Source organism: Rana temporaria, chromosome 3 (assembly GCF_905171775.1).
Source record: "Rana temporaria chromosome 3, aRanTem1.1, whole genome shotgun sequence".
Lineage (NCBI taxonomy): Eukaryota > Metazoa > Chordata > Amphibia > Anura > Ranidae > Rana > Rana temporaria.
The window spans coordinates 439,554,589-439,580,235 of NC_053491.1; the positions used below are offsets into that span (position 1 = coordinate 439,554,589).

The 25,647-nt window shown below is 47.6% G+C and overlaps 1 protein-coding gene across 1 annotated transcript in view; it reads right to left on the reverse strand.

Moving 5' to 3' along the window:
- The window catches only part of KEAP1 (kelch like ECH associated protein 1), a 46,365-nt gene extending 26,777 nt beyond the window's left edge, over positions 1–19,588 (reverse strand). The window contains exon 1 of the mRNA XM_040346421.1: positions 19,488–19,588. The gene's annotated coding sequence lies outside the window, so the exon portion shown is untranslated. The remainder of the gene's footprint in view (positions 1–19,487) is intronic.
- Between the last annotated feature and the right edge of the window lie 6,059 nt (positions 19,589–25,647).

The window sequence follows — 25,647 nt, forward strand, 5'->3', positions numbered from 1 at the left end:
CGCGGCGGATTCACCGTTATTGGTGGCGGGAGAGGGCCCCCTCCCGCGCCCTCCGCCGCTTACCGGAGCCGTCGGTAGCGGCAGAGGCGATCGGGTCCGTTCGGCTGCTGACTGGGGACGAGACTGAAGAAAAAATCTCCTTCGCCCGTCCCCATAGCTCTGCTGGGCGGAAGTGACGTCAAAACGTCAGTCCCGCCCAGCCTCTTAAAGCAACATTTTTTTTTTGTCATTTGAAAAAATGACAATTTTTTATTTTTTTTTGCATTTAAAGCGGGAGTTCACCCATTTAAAAAAAAAAAAAAAATCTCCCCTTAGCTTCCTGCTCGTTCGGTCTAGGGGAATCGGCTATTTATATTAAAATATGTGCAGTACTTACCCGTTTTCGAGCTGCATCTTCTTCCGTCGCTTCCGGGTATGGGTCTTCGGGAGCGGGCGTTCCTTCTTGATTGACATTCTTCCGAGAGGCTTCCGACGGTCGCATCCATCGCGTCACTCGTAGCCGAAAGAAGCCGAACGTCGGTGCGGCTCTATACTGCGCCTGCGCACCGACGTTCGGCTTCTTTCGGAAAATCGTGACGCGATGGATGCGACCGTCGGAAGCCTCTCGGAAACCTGTCAATCAAGAAGGAACGCCCATTCCCGAAGCCCATACCCGGAAGCGACGGAGAGGATGCGTCTCGTAAACGGGTAAGTACTGCACATATTTTAAAATAAATAGCCGATTCCCCTAGTAATAACGAGCAGGAATCTAAGGGGGAAAAGTGCCCTCTAAGGGTGAACCCCCGCTTTAAGCCCAAATATGAGATCTGAGGTCTTTTTGACCCCAGATCTCATATTTAAGAGGACCGGTCATGCTTTTTTCTATTACAAGTGATGTTTACATTCCTTGTAATAGGAATAAAAGTGTTTTTTTTTTTATTATTTCAGTGTAAAAAATTATAAAAATATTTTTTATTTTTTTTTAAAACGCCCCGTCGAGTTCGCCCACAGAAGCGAACGCATACGCGAGTAGCGCCCGCATATGAAAACGGTGTTCAAACCACACAAGTGAGGTATCGCCGCGATCGTTAGAGCGAGAGCAATAATTCTAGCCCTAGACCTACTCTGTCACTCAAAAAATGCAACCTGTAGAATACAAAATATATAATGTTTGGGGGTTCTGATTAATTTTCTAGCAAAAAAATTGTGATTTTTACATGAAGGAGAGAAGTGCCAGAATAGGCCTGGTGATTAAGTGGTTAAACATGGACAGGCGTTTTTAAGCTGTAAAAAAGGCTAAAAAAAGTGTCTGTAAAAACGTCCATGGAAATGAAGCCTTAATGTGACAACACTGAAGAAATGACACTTTGCTACAATGTAAATTAGTGAGTGTGCAGCTTGTATAACAGTGTAAATTTGCTGTCCCCTCAAAATAACTCAACACACAGCCATTAATGTCTAAACTGCTTGCAACAAAATTGAGTACACCCCTAAGTGCATCTCTAAAAAAGTTCAGAAAAATTAAGTGCTGTTAGATCACGTTAAACTGGCCTTTTTTGCAGGTATTGCAGTAAAAATATGTGTATTTACGGTTTCTCCTTTCCTTGCAGGAGATTATATATATATATATATATATATATATATATATATATATATATATATATATATATATATATATATATATATATATATATATATAGTTGTTTTTTTTAAGAGACTCTGGAACTAACTGCTTAGCTACAATTTGTATATAAAAAAAAAAATACAAAACTTTTTTAAATGAAAATGCATCTCTAAAAAAATTCATAGTTTAATTCAATATGACCAGAAAGAAAGAAAAAGGTCTCATGTAACTATGACTTGACACTTTTGCTTGTTTTCATGGCTGCATTTCAGAACACATTTTCAGGTTTTCCCTCTGGCGTTTAATTATGTGTCAGACACGTCTAGTTTTCAGCCTTGCTCAACTGCAGAAATAAAGAGACACCATTATTGACTCAGCCAGAAAGCACATATAGGCCTCTGACAACTTTTAACTGTTATGTGTGCACATTAAGAAGATTTCTCTACACGTCATTAGACAGAACAGAAACTAAAGAGATCTTCCAAACAGGTACTATTAATTTCATCAATGAAAATGATTTCATCATAGTTTTCGATCTGCCTCCCGCAATGTCGCAGTCCTCCGTGTCACGATCGTGGGCCGCTGGTAAACATCGAGTTCGCAGCTCCGGCGGGCATAGTCATAGAGTACGTGGCGGGCGCACTCGGAGTTCTACAGGCAAAACACAAAACTCCTGCAGAGTTTTTTTTAAGTCAGTGTGCAGGAAGCCTTCCAGTCCTTGCCATGTAAGACCTCCTAAACATTTTACATAAAAACTCATTCACTTAAGAATTTGCATAAGCAACACATCAATTGCAAGAGACAATAAAGCCTAAAGATTACCTAAAACAAAAAAAATAATATCAGCACAAGGGACATTACTTACCTTCAGCGAGAGGTGTCCCTTGTGCTGCTACATCCTCCTTTCACCAAAGTCTTTCTCCTCTGATGGAAAATAGCAGTGTGGTTCTCCATATGTGAAGGTGCATAAGCACTCCCGTTACAACAGCCCCAAAGCTGCAGTGTGAAATAGAGGGCACTGTTGCCCTTTGCTGCTGGTCTGAGGAGATTTGGAGTGACATTTGTTGATTTTAATACTGTGCTGCAGGCTCTGATTTGAAGAAGCAAAGCTACTACCAAAAAGGCCACCTGCACACGCTGTGCAGGACAAGGCAACGCAAGTCAGTAAAAGGGAAATATTGGCCCGGATTCAAAGAGATTTGCGCTTTTTCTGCGGAGGCGCAGGGCAACGATCTTGCCCTGCGCCCCCGCAAATTTGCTCTGCTGCCCTTGATTCACGGAGCAGAAGCTCCGTGAATTGCGCGGGCGCGCCGGCAAAATTGCCCGGCGCTAGAGCACGCAATTTAAATGATCCCGTAGGGGGCGGGAATCATTTAAATTAGGCGCGCTCCCGCGCCGAGCGTAGAGCGCATGCTCCGTCGGGAAACTTTCCCGACGTGCATAGCGGCAAATGACGTCGCAAGGACGTCATTTGCTTCCAAGTGAACGTGAATGGCGTCCAGCGCCATTCACGAATCACTTACGCAAACGTCGTGAAATTCAAATTTCGCGACGCGGGAACGACGGGTATACTTTAGCATTGGCTGCCCCTACTATTAGAAGGGGCAGCCTTGCGCTAAACACGCCGTACGGAAACGACGTAACTTGCGTACGCAGGGCTTGCGCAACATTGTGAATCGGTGTTAGTATGCAATTTGCATACTATACACTGAGCACAATGGGAGCGCCCCCTAGCGGTCATCGCAAGAATGCAGCCTAAAATATGCGTGGCATAAGAGCCTTATGCCACGCAGATTTTAGGCTTTTGTCGGCGTTACGATGTTCCTGAATCAGGAGCATTCGTAACGCCGGAGCAAGTAAGCAACCTATGGTTACACAGGCGCAATTGCTTCTTGAATCTGGGCCATTGGCTATAGGAAGACCACAAGCAATACAGTTACCTGGTTCTGAGCACCACCCCGTTAGGAAGGTCACAAAAAAACAGAATCATATGATTCTGTGACTCACCTGCAGGAGATAATATGAAGGTAAAAATGGTTTAGTGGTCCATTAAAGAGTTTCCCAGATACTATTATCCATTAACTAACTTTCCTGTCAGATATTCTCTGACTTCCCCCGTTTTTATAGCCCTTCTTGCCTAGTAATCTAGATCAAAGGATAGACAACCCTGAAGAGGTCTACTTGAATATGGAAAGATGAAAGATAATTAAAGGTGCAGTGTGCAGTTTTTTCTTTTAGGACGATAGTGTAGAAAAGCCCCATTAGAAAAAAATAAAAAAAAAAAGGTTTGGAAATGTATTGAGCGGGAAGTACGCAACACGCAGTGCAGAGATCAGTAAGGCCCCTTTCACACTGGGGCGGGAGGCGCGGTGGCGGTATAGCGACGCTAAAAATAGCAGCGCTATACCGTCGGATTTGCCACGGGATTTGGCCACTAGCGGTGCGGTATTAACCACCGCTAGCGACCGATGGAGGGTTAATATCGCCCGCAATGCGCCTCTGCAGAGGCGAATTGCTGGCGGTATTGCCGCGGTTTCCCATTGTTTTAAACGGGAAGGAGCGGTATACACACCGCTCCAAAGATGCTGCTGGCAGGAGATTTTTTTCTCTCCCGCCAGCGCATCGCCTCAGTGTGAAAGCCCTCGGGCTTTCACATTGAGTATGCAGTGCGGGAGTTTTTCAGGCGGTATAGCAGTGCTATTTTTAGCGCTGTACCGCCTGAAAAACTCCTCAGTGTGAAAGGGGTTTAATACGCAACGCACAGTGGCAAAGTGGTTACCACTTACACCTAGCAGCACTTGGGTCGTGGGTTTGAATCCCAACCATGACACTATGGGCCTGGAGTTTACATGTTCTCCCTGATCCTGCATGGGTTTCCTCCGGGCACTCCGGTTTCCATCCACACTCCAAAAACACACTGTTAGGATAATTGGCTACCAAATTAATTAGCCCTAGTATGTGTATATATTAATGCGAGAGTTGCAGACCTTAGATTGAGAGCAGGAACCAATGGGAATGAATGAAATTATATATATATATATATATATATATATATACACACACACATACATACACACACACACACACACGGGCCACTTTATTAGGTACACCTGTTCAATTGCTTGGCAACACAAATTGATGATCAGCCAATCGAATGGCTGCAACACAATGCATTTAGGCATCCACTTGTGGTGAAGACAACTTGCTGAAGTTCAAACCGAGCATCAGAATGGGGTAAAAAGGGAATTTAAGCGAGTTTGAATGTGGCATGGTTGTTGGTGCCAGACGGGCTGCGCTGAGTATTTCAAAAACACACCCCTGGGGTTTACAGAGAATGGTCCGAAAGAGAAAATATCCAGCAAAAGGCAGTGGTGTGGATGAAAATGCCTTGTTGATGTCAGAGGAGATTGGGCAAACTAGTTTGAGATGATAAAAAGACTACAGCAACTCAAATAACCACTTGTTGCAACCAAGGTATGCAGAATACCATATTTGAACCCACTAAACATCGAACCTTGAAGCTAATGGGCTACAGCAGCAGGCTGTCAGAGCCAAGGAGGAACATAGGACTTCCTTTGACTATGCAATGCCCATTCATGCTCTAATCCAAGGTCTGAAAGGTGGTGGGCAGAGTCATGACCGAGCAGTTGCCGAACCCAGACGAGCAGTTTTCACTCTTATTTGCTACCTACAAGCCGTTATTAATTTCCATGAATCTCAGTTACAGTTCAGGAATTGCTGTCCTACCACGTTACCCTTTGCTCTCCCCTGTTTCCTAATGTGTCAATGCTCTGTACAAACTCAGAGACTGGCCATGGTATTTTTATTTTAAGAAGCAGAATGCATCAAAACAGCAATAATTTCTAGAGTTCAGGAATAATCCAGAATAGGGCAGCATTCTTCAAAATACTACCTTTACTGATCTACTGCTGTTTAATTTTCTACAAGGTGAAACGGGTTTAGGTTACACTTTGAAAATGTGACTGCGAACGTGAGCTATGTGCCGTCACAGAGAACAGAAAAAAACAGCGTGTTGCAAGAACAAGATGGAAACTGTGGGGAAGCTGATCGATTGCTGTGGTCAAGAGAGATTTACGCTCATTTTTTTGCATTGTTAAAATACTTCCAATGTTGGTAAAAAGGAATGTCAATTAGTATCTGCAACTGTGCAGTTCACGCCTCAGTGCTTGTTATTATAGACGGTCTTCAAGAACAAGTTTAAAAATTGTTAAAAATACCCCTGCCCCCAGTAAACTGTGCCAACCACCTTCACCCTATAGTTCTGCAGGAGCAACAGCTCATACAAATCTATGGCACGTTACTGCAGCCCAGTACCATTTATTTTACCAGCCATGGAGCTGTCAGAGGAGGTAAGGACCTGAGAGTACAAAAAGAGGCAAGCAAGGACCCGCACATGTGGCACAGTTTACTGTATTGAGGGGTGGCTTTCTTTTTTCAACCAGTTGCCGCTCGCTTAAAGGGGTTTTCCACCCATTTTGTAAGTTTATTAAAAGTCAGCAGCTACAAAAAGTGTAGCTGCTGGCTTTTAATAAACCGACACTTACCTGCTCCACGGCTCCAGCGACGCGCCGGACGGGGCTCCGCTCCTCGCCCCGCCTCGCCGGCCGGCGTCTTCATGCTCAGTGTGGGCACCCGGCCGTGACAGCTTTCGGCTTCACGGCCGGGCACCCACTGCGCATGCGTGAGCGGCACTGCGCATGCGCGAGCGGCGCGGCGCCGTCTGATTGGACAGGCGATCGCCGAGGACCTGTCATGTGTCCTGGGCGATCGCCTACAGCAGCCCCTTCCTGTAGGTGATTAAGCTTAATCGCCTAGGCGATTAGGCTTAATCGTCTACCCGGAAGGAGGAAGTGGGACAGGAAGTCCCGTTCCTCCTGAAGCCCCCACTCCCCCCCAAAAAAATTACATGCCAAATGCGGCATGCAAGGGGGAGAGGAGTGGGTTAAGAGGAAGTTCCAAATTTGGGTGGAACTCCTCTTTAACATGTGAGGCAGAAAAAAAAAGGGTGGCCTTTAATGGTACTGAGAGCAGGCTCACTGTGTGCTCTCGGAACAGAGACTGAGCTGTCAAACACAGCTCTCGGTCCTCACCAACAATCAGTAGCTGGCAGGATTTGCTCCTGATCATGTGACCACAGTAACAGCCAATCACAGTGGTAACTGATCTTTCCCATCCCCAGGCCTTCACAACTTTATACAGGGACGCTGTGGTGGCGGGAAGGGATTAGTGAACTTGTCCCTCAAAGTATACCTGTAACGGTCAGGGTTAACACCGTTTACGATATTCTATTCCACCAGCCCAAGACAGCTTATCCGACACTCCACAATCCAGCAGACACGACCCATTCCATTCCCCAGAATAACGAGACACAAGCTCTGTTCTCTGGTCCCAAACGAATGAATACTTTAATGGTAAGCTCAGCTTGTTATAAGTTAGAAACCGGCAAGAATAGTAAACAAAAAATGTAGCGCTAAAAACCAAAAACTCCAGAGTATGTAATACCATGTGAGGTGACAAGGTTCGTATGAAAGTGCATATACATAAACCACTGACATATAAATGTAAATAGCTCAAACAGTGCTTGATGCAAAAGAAAAAGTCTATATTACAAAGTAGAAAAAATCAATTGAGTGATGGGTGCAGGGAAAACAGATGAGCTGCTATCCGTTGATTGGGATACAACAGGTGCACAAGTTGTCTGTAGCACTCTATGAGGATCACAATCACATCGAGGTAGGTAGTGGATGAAATACGCTTACCGGATGGGTTGGACTCTACTACTGTACAGCAAAGAGTCAGCCAGACATAGTGGTCTTTGGAAACCGGGACCACTCAAACCGGAATGGGACCATAAGCGAGACTGGAACTCCAAATTGACATGGACGGCAGGAACCAGCAGAGCTTGAATGGTGTGTTGGATCAATACCACGAGCTTTGAATAATCCTTAGACCATCAGTCAGGAGATGCAAGGCAGGATGTTGCTAAAGCTCTCAGGAAACCATGGAGTGGATGATATAAAAATGGAAAAAGAACTCCAATAGTGCAGGTCAATTAAAACCAATGAGGTTTATTTGTAAAAAGTCATGGGTAAATATGACAAGGATAAAAAGTGATCACGTACAGAGAATGGCAATGTGGGGTGCTCAATAGCAATACCCGACGCGTTTCGGCTAAGTAAGCCTTCAACTGATGCCCCTGTTGAAGGCTTACTTAGCCGAAACGCGTCGGGTATTGCTATTGAGCACCCCACATTGCCATTCTCTGTACGTGATCACTTTTTATCCTTGTCATATTTACCCATGACTTTTTACAAATAAACCTCATTGGTTTTTAATTGACCTGCACTATTGGAGTTCTTTTTCCATTTTTATATCATCCACTCCATGGTTTCCTGAGAGCTTTAGCAACATCCTGCCTTGCATCTCCTGACTGATGGTCTAAGGATTATTCAAAGCTCGTGGTATTGATCCAACACACCATTCAATCTCTGCTGGTTCCTGCCGTCCATGTCAATTTGGAGTTCCAGTCTCGCTTATGGTCCCATTCCGGTTTGAGTGGTCCCGGTTTCCAAAGACCACTATGTCTGGCTGACTCTTTGCTGTACAGTAGTAGAGTCCAACCCATCCGGTAAGCGTATTTCATCCACTACCTACCTTGATGTGATTGTGATCCTCATAGAGTGCTACAGACAACTTGTGCACCTGTTGTATCCCAATCAACGGATAGCAGCTCATCTGTTTTCCCTGCACCCATCACTCAATTGATTTTTTCTACTTTGTAATATAGACTTTTTCTTTTGCATCAAGCACTGTTTGAGCTATTTACATTTATATGTCAGTGGTTTATGTATATGCACTTTCATACGAACCTTGTCACCTCACATGGTATTACATACTCTGGAGTTTTTGGTTTTTAGCGCTACATTTTTTGTTTACTATTCTTGCTGGCTTTGTTTGTTTGTATGTAGCAGCTAGACATTTCGTTTCTGAACTAGCGCAGTTTTTTCTTTATTTTTATAAGTTAGAAACCAAATCTGGACAATGACTCAACTCCACCCACAACACGACACAAGGAACTTCAATACACATTCCGTTAGATAATGACATTCAGATGGGCCAATTACTGATCATTACCCAGACGTTCTGACTCTGCGATAAGTTATCCTCACCTGCTACATAATACACATTCCTTTAGTAAACATAATTGACATGCTAATGCACTACACCTGAAAGGTCTGACCTTTCAGACTGCCAACACATATCTATCATCAATAGAACTTCCACACAATACAGGGTCATTAGCATACACAATGCAAGGTTCTTGAGAGGCAGCCTTAATTCGCACAATAGACAATGAAATATCTTAGGAGCCAGACTCAACAGTATGTGTCCCCACATGAATGAAAACTGTCCTATTGACCTGTTGGGGTCAGAATAAACCACTTGTAATATTTCAAGATATCCTGCAATACATGAATTATCATTACTGTCCCATCTCATGTAATCCGAGATATCATTTCTCAGTCATCCTATGCCCCTATTGGACATAGGATGACCCTAGACCCAAGAGTCATTGGTGAAGCTGGCACAGGAGTACCCTGCATCCTTCAAAAGTCTCTGGGTATCACAGGCCATTCCGTTACAATACCTATACCCAAACAATTAACTTTTCTTTTCTCCCTTTATTTAGTCTGAGGTCAAGTTCACCTCCCCCCCCCCCCTTCTTCTAAATTCTAGTTCCCCGATGTACCAATATACCATTAATGTACTTTTCTTGCAGAAATAAAACAGCTTTCCATTTAATCTACACCCGCTGGATTGAACAAAAAAAAAACCTGACAGCTCTGGTTGGAGCCGCTTTGCAAGTAGCGGACCTCCAGCTGTTGCAGAACTACAAGTTCTATGAGGCATAGCAAGACTCTTGACAACCACATGTATGACACCCAGAGGCATGATGGGACTTGTTTTGCAACAGCTGGAGGTCCGTTAATTGCATATCCCTGCGCTATACAAACACAATCCAATGTTAGTACATCGATCTCCCCTGTTGTGCTATAGCGTTCTGACAGGGAGAAGGCCCCCTGCCATTGCCTGAGAGAGCTGGTGAGCAGACCCTTTTCAGTCATGACCCGTCAAAAGATGCTGGTCGTTCAGCCATCGGACCAGCTCCCAGACACACGGGCCGAATGTTGGCCGGTTTCTATTGAACTGCCCGATTCTGTCTGACATTCGGTAGAGCTGCACAATTAATTGTTAAAAATCGTGATCTCGATTCAACCCCCCTGACGATCTCGAATGCAGAGTTTGTCGATTCTTTGTCTTTATCTGTGCCGAGACTTTGGCCTCTTTCACACTGGGTGGATCAGTAATGATCCGCCCCGTGCACCTCCCGCTTGCTCAGCTGAGCCGGCGGATGACAGGGTGGTCCCCGCACACTGTGCAGGGACCACCCTGTCTTTTCTCCGCTCCCCCCTATGGGGGGGGGGAAATCGGAAGGACACGGACCGTCTGTCCGTGTTCACCCGATCCGATAGACGGAAGGAAAAGTCGTTTTTTTCTCCGTCACACTTTGGCGGATCGGAGCGGGTCGGATGTCAGCGAACATGTCACCGCTGACATCCGCGGCTCCATAGAGGAGCACGGAGCACCCGTACAGGTCCGCAAAAAAAAACAACTGACAGACAGACCTGAACGGGCGCTAAATCTGCTCATTCAGCTGTCAAAAGAAAACATCTGGGCAGTCTGCCAAGTTTGGAACAACACAAAACATTGTAACTAAATTCCTTCTTAGGGCTCTTTCACACGGGCGGACCGTATGTCCGCTTTTTCATCCATCCGTGTACGGATGAAAAAGGGACATACATTGGTCCCTATGAGATTGTGGGCGTCAGCGGATGAACATCCGCTGACACCAAATTCCGCAAATCGTCCGATTCTGCATGCGGAGGAAAACCCTATTTTTCCATCTGTCTACGGATTGGATCGGGTACCGTCTGTCCGTGTTCATCCGATCCCCCCCATAGAGGAGAGCGGAGAAAAGACAGGGCGGTCTCTGCACAGTGTGCGGGGACCGCCCTGTCATCCACCGGCTCAGCGGAGCACTTGTTTAAGTTAAAAATCAATATTTTTTTGATAGAAAATGACTAGGGAATAAAATGGCAATTGCTGCAATATTTTATTTCACATCGTATTTGCCCAGTGGTCTTTCAAATGCAATTTGGGGAATTTTTTTAACACTTCAATTAATAAAAAAATAAAAAAATAAAAAACAGTAAAGTTTGCCCATCTATTTTTGTTTGAATGTGAAAGATGTTATGCTGCGAGAATGGCGATCTATCTTCTAAGAAAAAAAATTGTGATTCTCATTTTTGCCAGAATCGTGCAGCTCTAACATTCGGTCCATGTGTACTAGGTTTTAGAATGTGGTTTCCAGTAGATTTAGAGTTAGTGTTAAAGAAGTTGTAAAGAAAAAAAATGTTTTCACCTTAATGCAATCTATGCATTAAGGTGAAAAAACATCTGATGCCCTCGAAAGTCCTGCGCTCGGTCCCAAGATCCTCTTTGCCACTCAGCCTGGCCGCTGATTGGCTAGAGCGGATGGGTTGAGAGCAGCGCAGCCATTGGCTGGCGCTGCTGTCAATCACGTCCAGTGACGCGGCGCGCCAAGGACCGGGCCGAGTGATACAGTGAGCGGCTGTGGCCGCTCGCTGTATCACAGAAGCGCGCCCGCAAGGACTCACCACCATGCAAGCTCTCTCGCATGACTGTGGTGAGTTCTTGTTGGGAGAACCAGAGAGACAGCTGCCGAGGGACCCTAGAAGACGTGGATCGGGGCCACTCTGTGCAAAACGAACTGCACAGTGGAGGCAAGTATAACATATTTGTTATTTTAAAGAAAAAATATTTTTTCCTATAGTAACCCTTTAAGCTGAACTTCTAATTTTAGGTTGGGTTCACATCTCTGTGAGGAGCAGCTTACAACAGGGGTTCTGGTACATCCCTGTTCACCATTGCAGCTCAGTTTTTGTCCGAACTTGGACTTGAAAACAGACCAGAAGATGCACAGGACTCTTGTGGAATTCGCTCCGCAGCCATCCCAGGGCCGTGAACTGGCTCCATCGAGAGCTGGTCACAGGCTCCTAACATGCGGAGAAACACGCATTCCAATTTGCAATACTGTGAACCCAGCCTCAGTCTCCAAGCCTGGAGCAGATTATCAACTGTCCTCCGATTAACAACGAATGAATTGTGCGAGATTGCTCCGCTTCGCATCTACATAATTAAAAAAACTTCCAAAAATAGAAGCTGCAACGTCACACAAAAGTGTACGTCTCAGACAACATACTGGAGAGGACTCTGTGCCAAACATGTGCAATTACTCTCGCTGATGCCATACAGAGCTTTTTGGAAGCTGATATTATTAGAATATGCATCCACAGGTAGAGACACATTAGGTTGCAACATATAATAATATCAGAGGCCAGCACCAAAGCATGAAAGGTTTCCATGATACACAGCAAGGAATGGAATTCTCCTCTAGATGGATGCCAGGCACTGGCAATCTTTAAGCATTGCACCTAAAGATTCTTTCACGTCTACAGCAGTCTCGAAAATCTGGAGGGGGGGTCTTAAAACTATTTAAGCGTCAAACTTAGCTGTATGTTTGAAAAGACTTTAAGAGGAAATGTATTATTCATTAGGGATGAATAAATTGATCTGCAAATCAAATTGAAAATGTTTTATTTCCGTATATTCATGCAGACGTCCAATTGTCATAGAATAATACGATGTATTCATTACATGGAGATTCATACAACTCAGGAATAAAAACACCAGACACATATGCGTAATATTAAGGTGAAAAAAACTTGGCGACCGTATACGGTGGTGACTTGGTGCCTTGAGGGGAGGGATCCAACATGAATCCAAAACGTGCATGTGGCCGATTTGTTTCTATTATTAGTATTAGAAACAAACAAAAAAATTGATAAAGTTTATAGGAGAGATAGTTACTGCATGGTTGGATTTTAACCACTTCCAGCCCTTAGGATGTACCTGTATGTCCTTGGATAAAAGTTCCAGCTATACCAGGATCATGGCTGCAGCTGCATTTGTGACCCTGGTATCAAGATTTTCAGCAAACAGTAGGCTTTACTGCAAAAGTGATCCAAGTGATCTGTCACTCCCCCAGCCATCACAAGGGATGTTGTTCATCCCTTGTGATAGCAATAAAGTCGAGTAAAAAATAAATACATTTAAAAAAAGTGTAAAAAAATTAATAACAATTATATATAAAAAAAAAAAAAAAAGTGAAAGAGCCCCCCTGTGCTCAAGCACAAATGTGCATGAAGGTTCCTAAATGCATATGTAAACAGTGATTGCTGCGAACATCAATAAGAGAGCAGTAATTCTAGCACCAGAGCCCACATTTAAAATAGAAGTCCACCCCAACACTAAAATCGCTACATCTATAAACATCCACGATCTAACACTAACCAATCTAGCCCTGTAAAGTAGAAATCAGTATACATTTTTATTTTTATTTTTTAAAGCGGTGGAAGCTCTTCAGGAGGATACAGACGAAAACGTCTGGGAAATAAATGGGAAGGGGACTTTTTTCATAGACTTACTATGGGCTAGAATCATTAGCGCGATTTTTTCATTCCATTCCACGGGACTGTGGCGTCCTATGGGGGTGGGGTCACCCGGTGACATCACCCGGTGACCCTGCCCCATGCCTATATAAATCATTTGGCACAGCACACACGGCATTACAGCAGGAGAGATCGTTGTGTCAACATCGGGACAAGAGAAGAGGGAAGACCAGGCTGCCGCTAGTAAAAGAGCTGCAAGAAGATAGCGGAGCCCGGCAGAAAGCACCGGAGAGCGGGAGAAGACCCCCAAAGTCGGAAGAAGACCCCCGAAGCTGCCTAATAAATTACTTTAAAAACCTGTGTAGCGTGTTTTTTTTTTCTTGACACCCCCCCCCCAGGTGAATGGGGAGGGGTATGCTGTACCCCATACTCATTCACATAGGGTGGGGGCCCCCTTATTAAAGGGGGGCTCCCAGATTCCGATAAGCCCCCCGCCCGCGACAACCAATGGCCAGGGTTGTCGGGAAGGGGCCCTTGTCCTCATCAACATGGGGGCAAGGTGCTTTGGGGTGGGGGCATGTTGAGGGCATGTGGCCTGGTATGGCTCAGGAGGGGCGCTTGCTCGTCCCCACCCCTTTTCCTGATTGGCCGGGCTGGTGCTCTAAGTAATGTCAGAATAGGGAAATGACAATAAGTAGTTAATCCCTGCCTGTTCTTTTTACAAGATGTACATTCGTGGATCATCTATTCAGATACTGTAAAGCGAACAGACGTACAATTTAAAATCGCTCAATCCCAATTTCCATCGCGATTGGTCTGACTCTTCTAGCAGAGGAGAATAATGGCCGAGTTGAGCAGAACTCAGTAATCATTTCAGATTTAAGGCCTTTAGTAAATCATTTCTTATTCTCAGCTACTGACATGTGTAATAACTGAGTTACTGATGCACATTGACCCGCTTTTGTTTCCTGCCAATCCGTGTAAAGTTGGACCACCCTGCAAGTTTTTATACTTCTATCATATGACGCCATTCACTTCTAGTCACGCTCCCTCTGAAGCAAGTATCAATGGGCATCCTCTCTCCCCCTTCCAACTACACATTTTGGGCCAGATTCACATAGGAGAGCGGCGGCGTAACGTATCGTAGATACGTTACACCGCCGCAATTTTTCATCGCAAGTGCCTGATTCACCAAGCACTTGCGATGAAAACCTACGCCCGCGGCCTCCGGCGCAAGGCGGGCCAATTTAAATGGGCGTGTGCCATTTAAATTAGGCGCGCTCCCGCGCCGGACCTACCGCGCATGCTCCGTTTCCGAACTCCCGTCGTGCATTGCGCGCCGTGACGTCATTTTTTCGAACGGCGGCACGCGTAGCGTAATTCCGTATTCCCGGACGGCTTACGCAAACGACGTTGATTTTTAAATTTCGACGCGGGAACGACAGCCATACTTTAGACAGCAATACACTTGCTGACTAAAGTTAGGGCACCTAAAACGACGACTAACTTTGCGACGGGAAACTAAACTAGCGGCGACGTAGTGAACGCGAAAATCCGTCGTGAATCGCCGTAACTCCTAATTTGCATACCCGACGCTGGTTTACGACGCAAACTCCCCCCAACGGCGGCCGCGGTATTGCATCCTAAGATCCGACAGTGTAAAACAATTACACCTGTCGGAACTTCTGGCTATCTATGCGTAACTGATTCTATGAATCAGTCGCATAGATAGAAACAGAGATACGACGGCGTATCAGAAGATACGCCGTCGTATCTCCACTGTGAATCTGGCCCTTTGTATCTATACAACAATGGACTTCAGTGTGCACACATTAAAAACACAACAAATGTAACAAGTTTCATTGTTTTGACAGGTACCCGATCCGAGCGGAAGTTCTCTCCCCCTCCCTCCCTTTATCAGGGACACATCACAGGTCCTAGATGACTGCCGTACCATTCAGGACACGCAGCGCGACTCGTGCACCCAGCTGTGAAGCCGCAATTTGACACTGCCAGCGAGATAAGTGCCGCTGTCTTGTCGAGCTAGTTCTTCTATCGATATAGTTCACTGCTTGACTGCGCAGGCGCAGACGAAGCCCACGTAAATCTCCAAACCTTGGGCGGCATCCAGGCTCATTCCTTACTATCCCCATGGATTGGAGGATGTTAAAAAAAGAGCCAGGAGGCCGAGCGAGCGCAGAGAGCCGTCCGAGCGAAGCGTGGACGTGAGGCCGACTGGCCACTTACAGCAAATTCCACGTCGCCCTGGACCTCTTGCTACAGCTGCTCAGGTTCGGTGATTTCCGTTGCCTCGGATTGTGCCTGCGCAGTCAGGGGGGGGGGGACCAAATCGATAGGAGGAACCAGATCGACAGATCACCGGCGAGATAAGAGGGAGACAAGCGATGGCTTGGGTCTGCACATTGCTGGATTCTGCGACAGGTGAGAGTATTTGTTTATGAAAAAGTCAGCAGCTACAAATTTTGTAGCTGCTGACTTTTAATAAAACATAGAAAACGACTGGAGTTCCTCTTTAAATAACTTTTCTAGAATATTTGCAATTGAACTCAACGTGGTTTGTTTTTCTGTCTCTCACTGAAAGTGTACCAGACACACAAACACTTCACACAACCGTGATGACTAAGTTGGAGCATAACATTTTACCATGTATCTGTTTCCCAGGAATAGCTATGACTCAGCCTTTAAGACAATTTCCCACCATGCCACATTCCTTCTAGTTTCTGGTCTACCTGTCCTAACCAGGTACATCTCAACTATTGTGTCACCTCCTATATGGTATACGTGCTGCACTGTCACCCTACACTGGGGGTATAGGGTTGTATACATGGAGGCTGTGTGCGTTTTATTTCCTATTGGTTGAACTGGAGGTGTCTTTTTTTCATCCAGACTTACTATGTAACTTATCTATACAATCTGTACATTATAGTCCTGTCAGTCCCAATAACCTAACCGGTTATTTTATTTTCTGGTTTACACTAGCCATTTATCCACCCATATTGCTGTTATTCCATCCTTGCAAGTTACCCTGTCTTACTTCAGCCTGCCTGTTCTCCACCCCCCCCCCCCCGTATCTTAGCCTGCCTGTCCCCACCCTCTACCTTGTCCTAACTCAGTCTGTCCCCCCCATCCCCCCCACCATGTCGCAAATTCAGCCTGCCTGTCCTCCCCCCCCCCCTATCTCAGCCTGCCTGTCCCCACCCTCTACCTTGTCCTAACTCAGTCTGTCCCCCCCATCCCCCCCACCATGTCGCAAATTCAGCCTGCCTGTCCTCCCCCCCCCCCCTATCTCAGCCTGCCTGTCCCCACCCTCTACCTTGTCCTAACTCAGTCTGCCCCCCCCACCCCCCCCCCCATGTCGCAAATTCAGCCTGCCTGTCCTCCCCCCCCCCCTATCTCAGCCTGCCTGTCCCCACCCTCTACCTTGTCCTAACTCAGTCTGCCCCCCCCCCCACCATGTCGCAAATTCAACCTGCCTGTCCCCCCCCCCCTATCTCAACCTGCCTGTCCCCACCCTCTACCTTGTCCTAACTCAGTCTCCCCACGCCCCCACCATGTCGCAAATTCAGCCTGCCTGTCCTCCCCCCCCTATCTTAGCCTGCCTGTCCCCACCCTCTACCTTGTCCTTACTCAGTCTGTCCCCCCCACCATGTCGCAAATTCAGCCTGCCTGTCCTCCCCCCCCTATCTCAGCCTGCCTGTCCCCACCCTCTACCTTGTCCTAACTCAGTCTGCCCCCCCCCCCCACCATGTCGCAAATTCAGCCTGCCTGCCCTCCCCCCCCCCCGTATCTTAGCCTGCCTGTCCCCACCCTCTACCTTGTCCTTACTCAGTCTGTCCCCCCCACCATGTCGCAAATTCAGCCTGCCTGTCCCCCCCCCCCCTATCTCAGCCTGCCTGTCCCCACCCTCTACCTTGTCCTAACTCAGTCTGCCCCCCCAAACCTTGTCGCAAATTCAGCCTGCCTGTCCCCCCCCCACTAACTCAGCCTGCCTGTCTCCCCCCCCCCTTTCTACCTGGTCCTACCTCAGCATGCCTGCCCCCCCCCCCCTGTCCTACCTCAGCCTGCCTGTCCCCCCTCTACCTTGTCTTAACTCAGTCTCCCCCCCCCCCACCTTGTCGCAAATTCAGCCTGCCAGTCCCCACCTTCTACATTGTCCTAACTTAGTCTGCCCCCCCACCTTGTCGCAAATTCAGCCTGAGTGCCCCCCCCCCCACTAGCTCAGCCTGCCTGTCCCCCCCCCTTTCTACCTTGTCCTATATCAGCATGCCTGTCCCCCCCCCCTGTCCTACCTCAGCCTGCCTGTCCCCCCTCTACCTTGTCTTAACTCAGTCTCCCCCCCCCCCACCTTGTCGCAAATTCATCAGCCTGCCTGTCCCCCCCCCCCACTAGCTCAGCCTGCCTCCCCCCCTTCTACCTTGTCCTACCTCAGCATGCCTGTCCCCCCTCCTGTCCTACCTCAACCTGCCCCTGCCCCCCCCTCTACCTTGTCCTAACTCAGCCTGCCCCCCCTCTACCTTGTCCTAACTCAGCCTGCCTGTCTCCCCCTCTACCTAGTCCTACCTCAGCCTGCCTGTCCCCCCACATCTACCCTGTCCTACATCAGCCTACCCCCACCTCTACCTTGTCCAACCTCAGCCTGGCCCCCCCCCCACCTTGTCCCAACTCAGCCTGCCCCCCTCTACCTAGTCCTACCTCAGCCTGCCTTTCCCCCACCTCTACCCTGTCCCGCCACAGCCTGCCTACCTCTACCCTGTCTCACCACAGCCTGCCTGTCCACTATTACCCTTTCTTGCCACATCACTACTACCCGGTCCACTACTACACGGTCTTACCATAGTCTACCCATCCACCACTACTCTGCCCTGCCACAGCAAGCCTGTCTGCCACTCTGTCCTTCCACAGCCTTCTCATCCACCTTTACTCTTTCTTGCCACAGCCTGCCTGTCCATTACTAACCTGTGCTACCACAGCCCGCTAGTCCATTACTAACATGTGCTACCACAGCCTGCCTGTCCATTACTAACCTGTGCTACCACAGCCTGCCTGTCCATTACTAACCTGTGCTACCACAGCCTGCCTGTCCATTACTAACCTGTGCTACCACAGCCTGCCTGTCCATTACTAACCTGTGCTACCACAGCCTGCCTGTCCATTACTAACCTGTGCTACCACAGCCTGCTAGTCCATTACTAACCTGTGCTACCAGAGCCTGCTAGTCCATTACTAACCTGTGCTACCAGAGCCTGCTAGTCCATTACTAACCTGTGCTACCAGAGCCTGCTAGTCCATTACTAACCTGTGCTACCAGAGCCTGCCTGTCCATTACTAACCTGTGCTACCACAGCCTGCCTGTCCATTACTAACCTGTGCTACCACAGCCTGCTAGTCCATTACTAACCTGTGCTACCAGAGCCTGCTAGTCCATTACTAACCTGTGCTACCAGAGCCTGCTAGTCCATTACTAACCTGTGCTACCAGAGCCTGCTAGTCCATTACTAACCTGTGCTACCAGAGCCCGCTAGTCCATTACTAACCTGTGCTACCAGAGCCTGCTAGTCCATTACTAACCTGTGCTACCAGAGCCTGCTAGTCCATTACTAACCTGTGCTACCAGAGCCCGCTAGTCCATTACTAACCTGTGCTACCAGAGCCCGCTAGTCCATTACTAACCTGTGCTACCAGAGCCTGCCTGTCCATTACTAACCTGTGCTACCACAGCCTGCCTGTCCATTACTAACCTGTGCTACCACAGCCTGCCTGTCCATTACTAACCTGTGCTACCACAGCCCGCTAGTCCATTACTAACCTGTGCTACCAGAGCCTGCTAGTCCATGCTACTCTATCCTACTCCACTCAGCACCCTGTGCTTCCACAGCCTGCCCACCTAATACAACCTGCCCACTACAGTCTACCCATACACCGTTACTCTTTCCTACCACATGCTGCCTGTCCAATTTCAGCCTGCCTGCCCACCCAACCTGTCCTAACATACCCTGCCTGCCCACTACTCCCCCAGCTTGGCTGCCATCACCTGACCTGTCACTTCCTGCCATACTATGTCCTTCCTAGTCATTCCTCCAGCAGTGTATACCGAGAACCTTCCCCAACCCGGAGTCCCGCTCAGATCTCCTCTCCTCCTTCTTCATCGTTCTTTCCCCCCTTTATCTTCTCTTCGCTCTAACCAGCGGCTCTGCCCCTTCCCCCGGCACCTCTCCCCCCACACACACATACTCGCCCCGATCTCTTACCGGCCCCCGGAGCTTCTCTCCTCCGCCCCCGCCATAGTCTTCAGCAGTCACCGTGACTAAGCAGCAGGACCCAGCAGCGTCACAATAAGAGGTCAGGGGCGGGGCTCCGCTCGTCACAGCAGACAGCTGGGCGGGCGTTGAAAAATCACGGGATTAAAGATGGGGGTTCTGAGTGGCTGGAGCGGAGGGGGGGCGGGGACCTTCTGGGAAGTGAAAGTTCAAGCTGAGCAGCTGATCCCTCATGAGACCAGACTGAGCCCAGCGCTCCTGTTTACTAATACTGGCCTCAGTCCCATTGTGCTGCACGACGTCTATGACTCTGAGACCTGATGTTATTCTAATGACAAAGACATTTATAAAACACAATGCTGACTTTTGGGGTCGATTCACACCACTTGTAAGAAAGGTGTTCCCTGCATGGGAACACGCTGCAGAGCTCCCAACTGTCCCTGATTTCGAGGGACTGTCCCTGATTTCGAGCAATGTCCTGCTGTCCCTCATTTCGGTCTGATCTATATAGATGTATAGAAAATGCACTTTTTAGCTATCAAAAAGTGTTTTCCAGCGCAAAATCTTTCATCTGATTTATAAATTGCTGCATTTGTAAATGCCAAAAGCCAACAGTAGTGCTAAAAAAAATGCACTTGTGGGTTTAACCAATTTTTTTTTTTTGGTACAATTCTCCTTTAACCACTTAAAGCGGAGTTCCACCCAAATTTGGAACTTCCGCTTATCCCACTCCTCACCCCTTACATGCCACATTTGACATGTCATTTTTTGGGGGGGGGAGTGGGAGCTTCAGGAAGAGTGGGACTTCCTGTCCCACTTCCTCCTTCCTGTAAGCCAGTGGTTCTCAACCTGGGGGTCGGGACCCCCTCGGGGGTCGAATGACGATTTGCCAAGGGTCCCCAAATCCTGGGCTGATCCCAGCCTCTTCGCGGCCGCCCAGCAAGGCTGTCCCTGAAGCCTGTGGCCGCCCAGCTGGGCTGTTCCTGGAGCCTGCAGCTGCCCACTCAGCCTCTTCGCAGTCGCCCATTCAGTTCGCGGCATGGCTGGGGGGCAGAGACTAGAGGTCAGCTGACTGATGAGGAATGTGAAGTGTAAGGGGCTGGAGGAGACCCTATCTCCTGATTTTGGCATAGGTGTCGCTGCTGCGGGACACTATAAAGTTGGTGACACAGCGAGTGACACTACCTGTGATTATAGTTGCCATTAAAAGCCCCCGCTACAGTTCTCAGATCAGCAGATGACCTTGATCAAGAGCACCTAAGTTGGCTGATCAGAACCCCCGCTGCACTGCCACTGATCCCACCCCCCAGCACTACCACTCATCCCATTCCCCCACCAAGGAATAAGAGAAGGAATGAAAAGAGGGGGAGGAACAAAGAAAAAGGTAGAGAAAGAACAAGGAAGAAGACTAGAGAGCGAGGGATGGGGAAAAAAAAAAAGAAAAGAAATTAGGATAGAGAGAGATAAAAGGGAAAGAAAAGAGAACAAAGAGAAAGAGTGGTACATCCTAAAATGTACCATAAGGTGTTTAGTATTGTACGAGTGGAAGGGAGCGCTAAATGTCCGTGGGTTAGGGGCGCAAATTATTGGTCTTGCCTTGGGTGCTGACAACCCAGGCTACAAAAATAATTTACTCTTAGGGGTCCCCACAACTTGGGAAAATGTATCAAGGGGTCACGGCACTAGGAAGGTTGAGAACCACTGCTGTAGGCGATTAAGCTTAATCACCTACAGGAAGGGGCTGTTGTAGGCGATCGCCTAGGACACGTCACAGGTCCTAGGCGATCTCCTGGCCAATTACACGGCGCAGCGCTGGGCCGCTCGCGCATGCGCAGTGGGTGCCCGGCCGTGAAGCCGAAAGCTGTCACGGCCGGGTGCCCACAGTGACAATGAAGACGCCGGCCGGGGAGGGGGGGAGAGGAGCGGAGCCCCGGCCGGCGCGTCGCTGGAACGCTGGAGCAGGTAAGTGTCTGTTTATTAAAAGCCAGCAGCTACACTTTTTGTAGCTGCTGACTTTTAACAAACATACAAATTGTCTGGAACTCCCCTTTAAGGACCGGACCAATATGCTGCTAAATGACCCAAGGGGTTCTTACAATTCGGCACTGCGTCGCTTTAACAGACAATTGCGCGGTCGTGCGATGTGGCTCCCAAACAAAATTTGCGTCCTTTTCTTCCCACAAATAGAGCTTTCTTTTGGTGGTATTTGATCGCCTCTGCGATTTTTATTTTTTTGCGCTATAAACACAAATAGAGCGAATTTTTTTAAAAAAAATCAATATTTTTTACTTTTTGTTATAAGAAAAATCAAATAAACAAAATTTTAGTCAAACATTTAGGCCAGGGTTTCTCAACTCCAGTCCTCAAGGCGCCCCAACAGGTCATGTTTTCAGGTTTTCCCTCAGATGAAATGGCTGTGGTAATTACTAGGGCAGTGAAACTGATCAAATCACCTGTGAAAAAAAATGGAAAGCCTGAAAACATGACCTGTTGGGGCGCCTTGAGGACTGGAGTTGAGAAACACTGATTTAGGCCACAATTTATTCAGCCACATGTCTTTAGTAAAAAAAAATCACAAAAAAAAAAAATAGCTACCTAGCGGGAACAGTGACACTAAGGGCCCTTTCACACTGGGGCATTTTTCAAGCGCTTTAGCGTTAAAAAAAGCGCCTGTAAAACGCCTGAAAGAAGCTGCATCTGCAATCCCAATGTGAAAGCTCGAGTGCTTTCACACTAAAGCGCCTGAAAAACACCCCAGTGTGAAAGTGGTCTTAGCGTTAAAAAAAGCGCCTGAAAGAAGCTGCATCTGCAATCCCAATGTGAAAGCCTGAGTGCTTTCACACTGAGGCGCTGAGCTGGCAGGGCGTCAAAAAAAGTCCTGCATGCAGCTTCTTTGCAGCGCTTTAGGAGCGGTTAATACACCGCTCCTAAAGCCCCCTTCCCATTGAGGAAGCTTTTTTTAACGCCAAAGCGCCTGAAAAGCGCCTCAGTGTGAAAGGGGTCTTAGCAGCGCTTTACCAGCGTTTTTCGGGCGCTGGCAGTGTGAAAGGCCTCTGAAAGCACTTGGGCTTTCACATTGGGATTGCAGATGAGGCTTCTTTCAGGCGCTTTACAGGCTTTTTTTAAACGCCAAAGCGCCTAAAAAACGCCCGAAAAACACCCCAGTGTGAAAGGGGTCTAATACAGCGATCAGAAAAATGATCGCTTAGTGACACTGGCAATAGGGAGTGAAAGGGTTAACTAGGGCGGTGATCAAGGGGTTAAAATTTTATTGGGGGGGGGGGGGTACAGGGGCTACCCTGAACCTAACACTAACTGCCTGTCACACTGACACTAAATGCAGTGATCAGTACATATATGATCACTGCATTCAGTGACACTGTGACAGGGAGGTGATCGCAAGGGGTTAGTGTGCCTGCGTGTACTGGTGTCAGTGTAGTGTTGTGCAGACTCACTATGTGATGTGATCTCTCCTCAGCAGCGGTTGAAAATACCGCCGAGAGGAGAGATCACATCACTTCCCTCTTCCTGTGTTTACACAGGCAGAGGAAGCGACACACGGGGGAGCGCGCGGATTGGCAGAGCGATTCGGAGGGGGCGGACAAAAGCAAACAGCCGCCCCCTCATCCCGGATCGCTCAGACAGCCACAGGGACCGCCCCAGGTACCAGGGGGGGGGGGGTCCTGATCGGACCCGCGACCCACGTCTAGGCAGGGACGTACAGGTACGCCAATGTGCCTGTACGTGCCATTCTGCCGACGTATAAGTACATGCGGCGATCCTCAAGTGGTTAAGGGGGCGTGGCAAGGGGTGTGTCCTATGCCTGCATACTTTTGCTGATAGGTGTCCCTCATTCCCATCTTAACCACTTGCCGACCGCTGCACGCCTATTTACGTCGACAGAATGGCACGGGCAGGCAGATTGGCGTACAGGTACGTCCAATTGAATCTGACGCGTGCCTCGCGAGTGCGGTCGTGGGTCCCGGGAACGTTGAGCGATTGCGGCCGGCAAGAGCAGAACAATGGAATGCCTTTGTAAACAAGGCATTCCCCTATTCTGCCTAGTGACACTGCCACTGATGACCGTTCCCCCGTGATCGGGAATGGTCATCCGTGACATGTCACATGTAGCCATGCCCCCTAACAGTAAGAATCACTTCCTAGGGAACACTTAACCCCTGCAACGCCACCTAGTGGTTAAACCCTTTACTGCCAGTGTAATTTTTACAATAATCGGTGCATTTTTTTTTAGCACTGATTGCTGTAAAAATGACAATGGTCCCGAAAAGGTGTCAAAAGTGTCCGATGTGTCCACCATAATGTCGCAGTCACGATAAAAATCGCTGATCGCCGACATAACTAGTAAAAAAATGTTTTATTAATAAACATGCCATAAAAAACAGTCCTCTATTTTGTAGAAGCTATAACTTTTTCACAAACCAATCAATATGCGCTTATTGCAATTTTTTTTACCAATTATATGTAGAAGAATACGTATCGGCCTAAACTGTGGAATTTTTTTTTTTTTTTTTTAATATAAATTATTTAGGGGATATTTATTATAGCAAAAAGTAAAAAATATTGAATTTTTTTCAAAATTGTCGCTCTATTTTTGTTTATAGAGCAAAAAAAAAAAAAAATCGCAGAGGTGATCAAATACCACCAAAAGAAAGCTCCATTTGTGGGAAAAAAAAGGACGTCAATTTTGTTTGGGAGCCACGTCGCACAATTGTCAGTTAAAGCGACGCAGTGCCAAATCGCAAAAAGTGGCCCGGTCTTTAACCACCAAAATGGCTCGGGGCTTAAGCGGTTAAAACGTTGGGAGGTATGGTGCTGCCCTCTTTAGACACGCAGGTACCAGAATTGTTAATGGCACCCTAATGCGGGAACCAGATACATCTGTTTATTTACAGATCTGAACGCAGCTGCATTCTTTTAAATGGAGCCATTCAAAGCGGTGCGCAAACATGCGCTGCATTGAGATCTGTAACACAATCCAAAAATCTGCATTCAAGAGCATGCGCTTTAAAGCGGAGGTTCACCCATAGCTTACACATTTTCCCCTTAGATTCCTGCTCGTTTTGTCTAGGGGAATCGGCTAGTTGTTTTAAAATATGATCCGTACTTACCCGTTTACGAGATGCATCTTCTCCGTCGCTTCTGGGTATGGGCTGCGGGACTGGGCGTTCCTTCTTGATTGACAGTCTTCCGAGAGGCTTCCGATGGTCGCATCCATCGCGTCACGATTTTCCGAAAGAAGCCGAACGTCGGTGCGCAGGCGCAGTATAGAGCCGCACCGACGTTCGGCTTCTTTCGGCTACGAGTGACGCGATGGATGCGACCGTCGGAAGCCTCTCGGAAGACTGTCAATCAAGAAGGAACGCCCGCTCCCGAAGACCCATACCCGGAAGCGACGGAGAAGATGCATCTCGAAAACGGGTAAGTACTGCTCATATTTTAAAACAAATAGCCGATTCCCCTAGACCGAACGAGCAGGAATCTAAGGGGAGAAGAGAAAAAAAAAACGAATTGGGTGAACTCCCGCTTTAAGCACTTAGGTGTATACATGCGTTTATACACGCAAGTGTAAGTATACATACATGTACACGCATCAGCCACTTTATTAGGTACACCTTGCTAGTACTGGGTTGGACCCCCTTTTGCCTTCAGAACTGCCTTAAAGTGATTGTAAACCCTTAAAATCCCCTTTTTACTACAGGTAAACCTATAAGGATTACCTGTAGCTACCCCGGATATCTCCTAAACTTGCACGGTTTAGGACATATCTTCTGTATCAGCATGTGCCAACGTCATCAGCACATGTGCACTGAAGCAATGGCACGTCCGTACCGTTGCCTCAGCTAGTGTGCCGTTACCAGCGGTACATGGGCAGGAATGACGTAATCATGGCTCCGGCTGGAGCCTGTGATACCTGGAAGTGACTCCGGGAACGATGTTACCATCCAGAGCGGTGTACTGGGACTGCTGCGGGGGCTTCCATCCAAGGTGAGTATTTCATAATGAGCTAGTATGCTCATACTAGCTTATTATGCATTTGTCTTGCAGGTTGTTTTTTTTTGTGGGTTTGCAACCACTTTAAGTCTAGGTTAATTTCTGTTAAAAAAAAAAAAGTCTAGGTTCACATTTATGC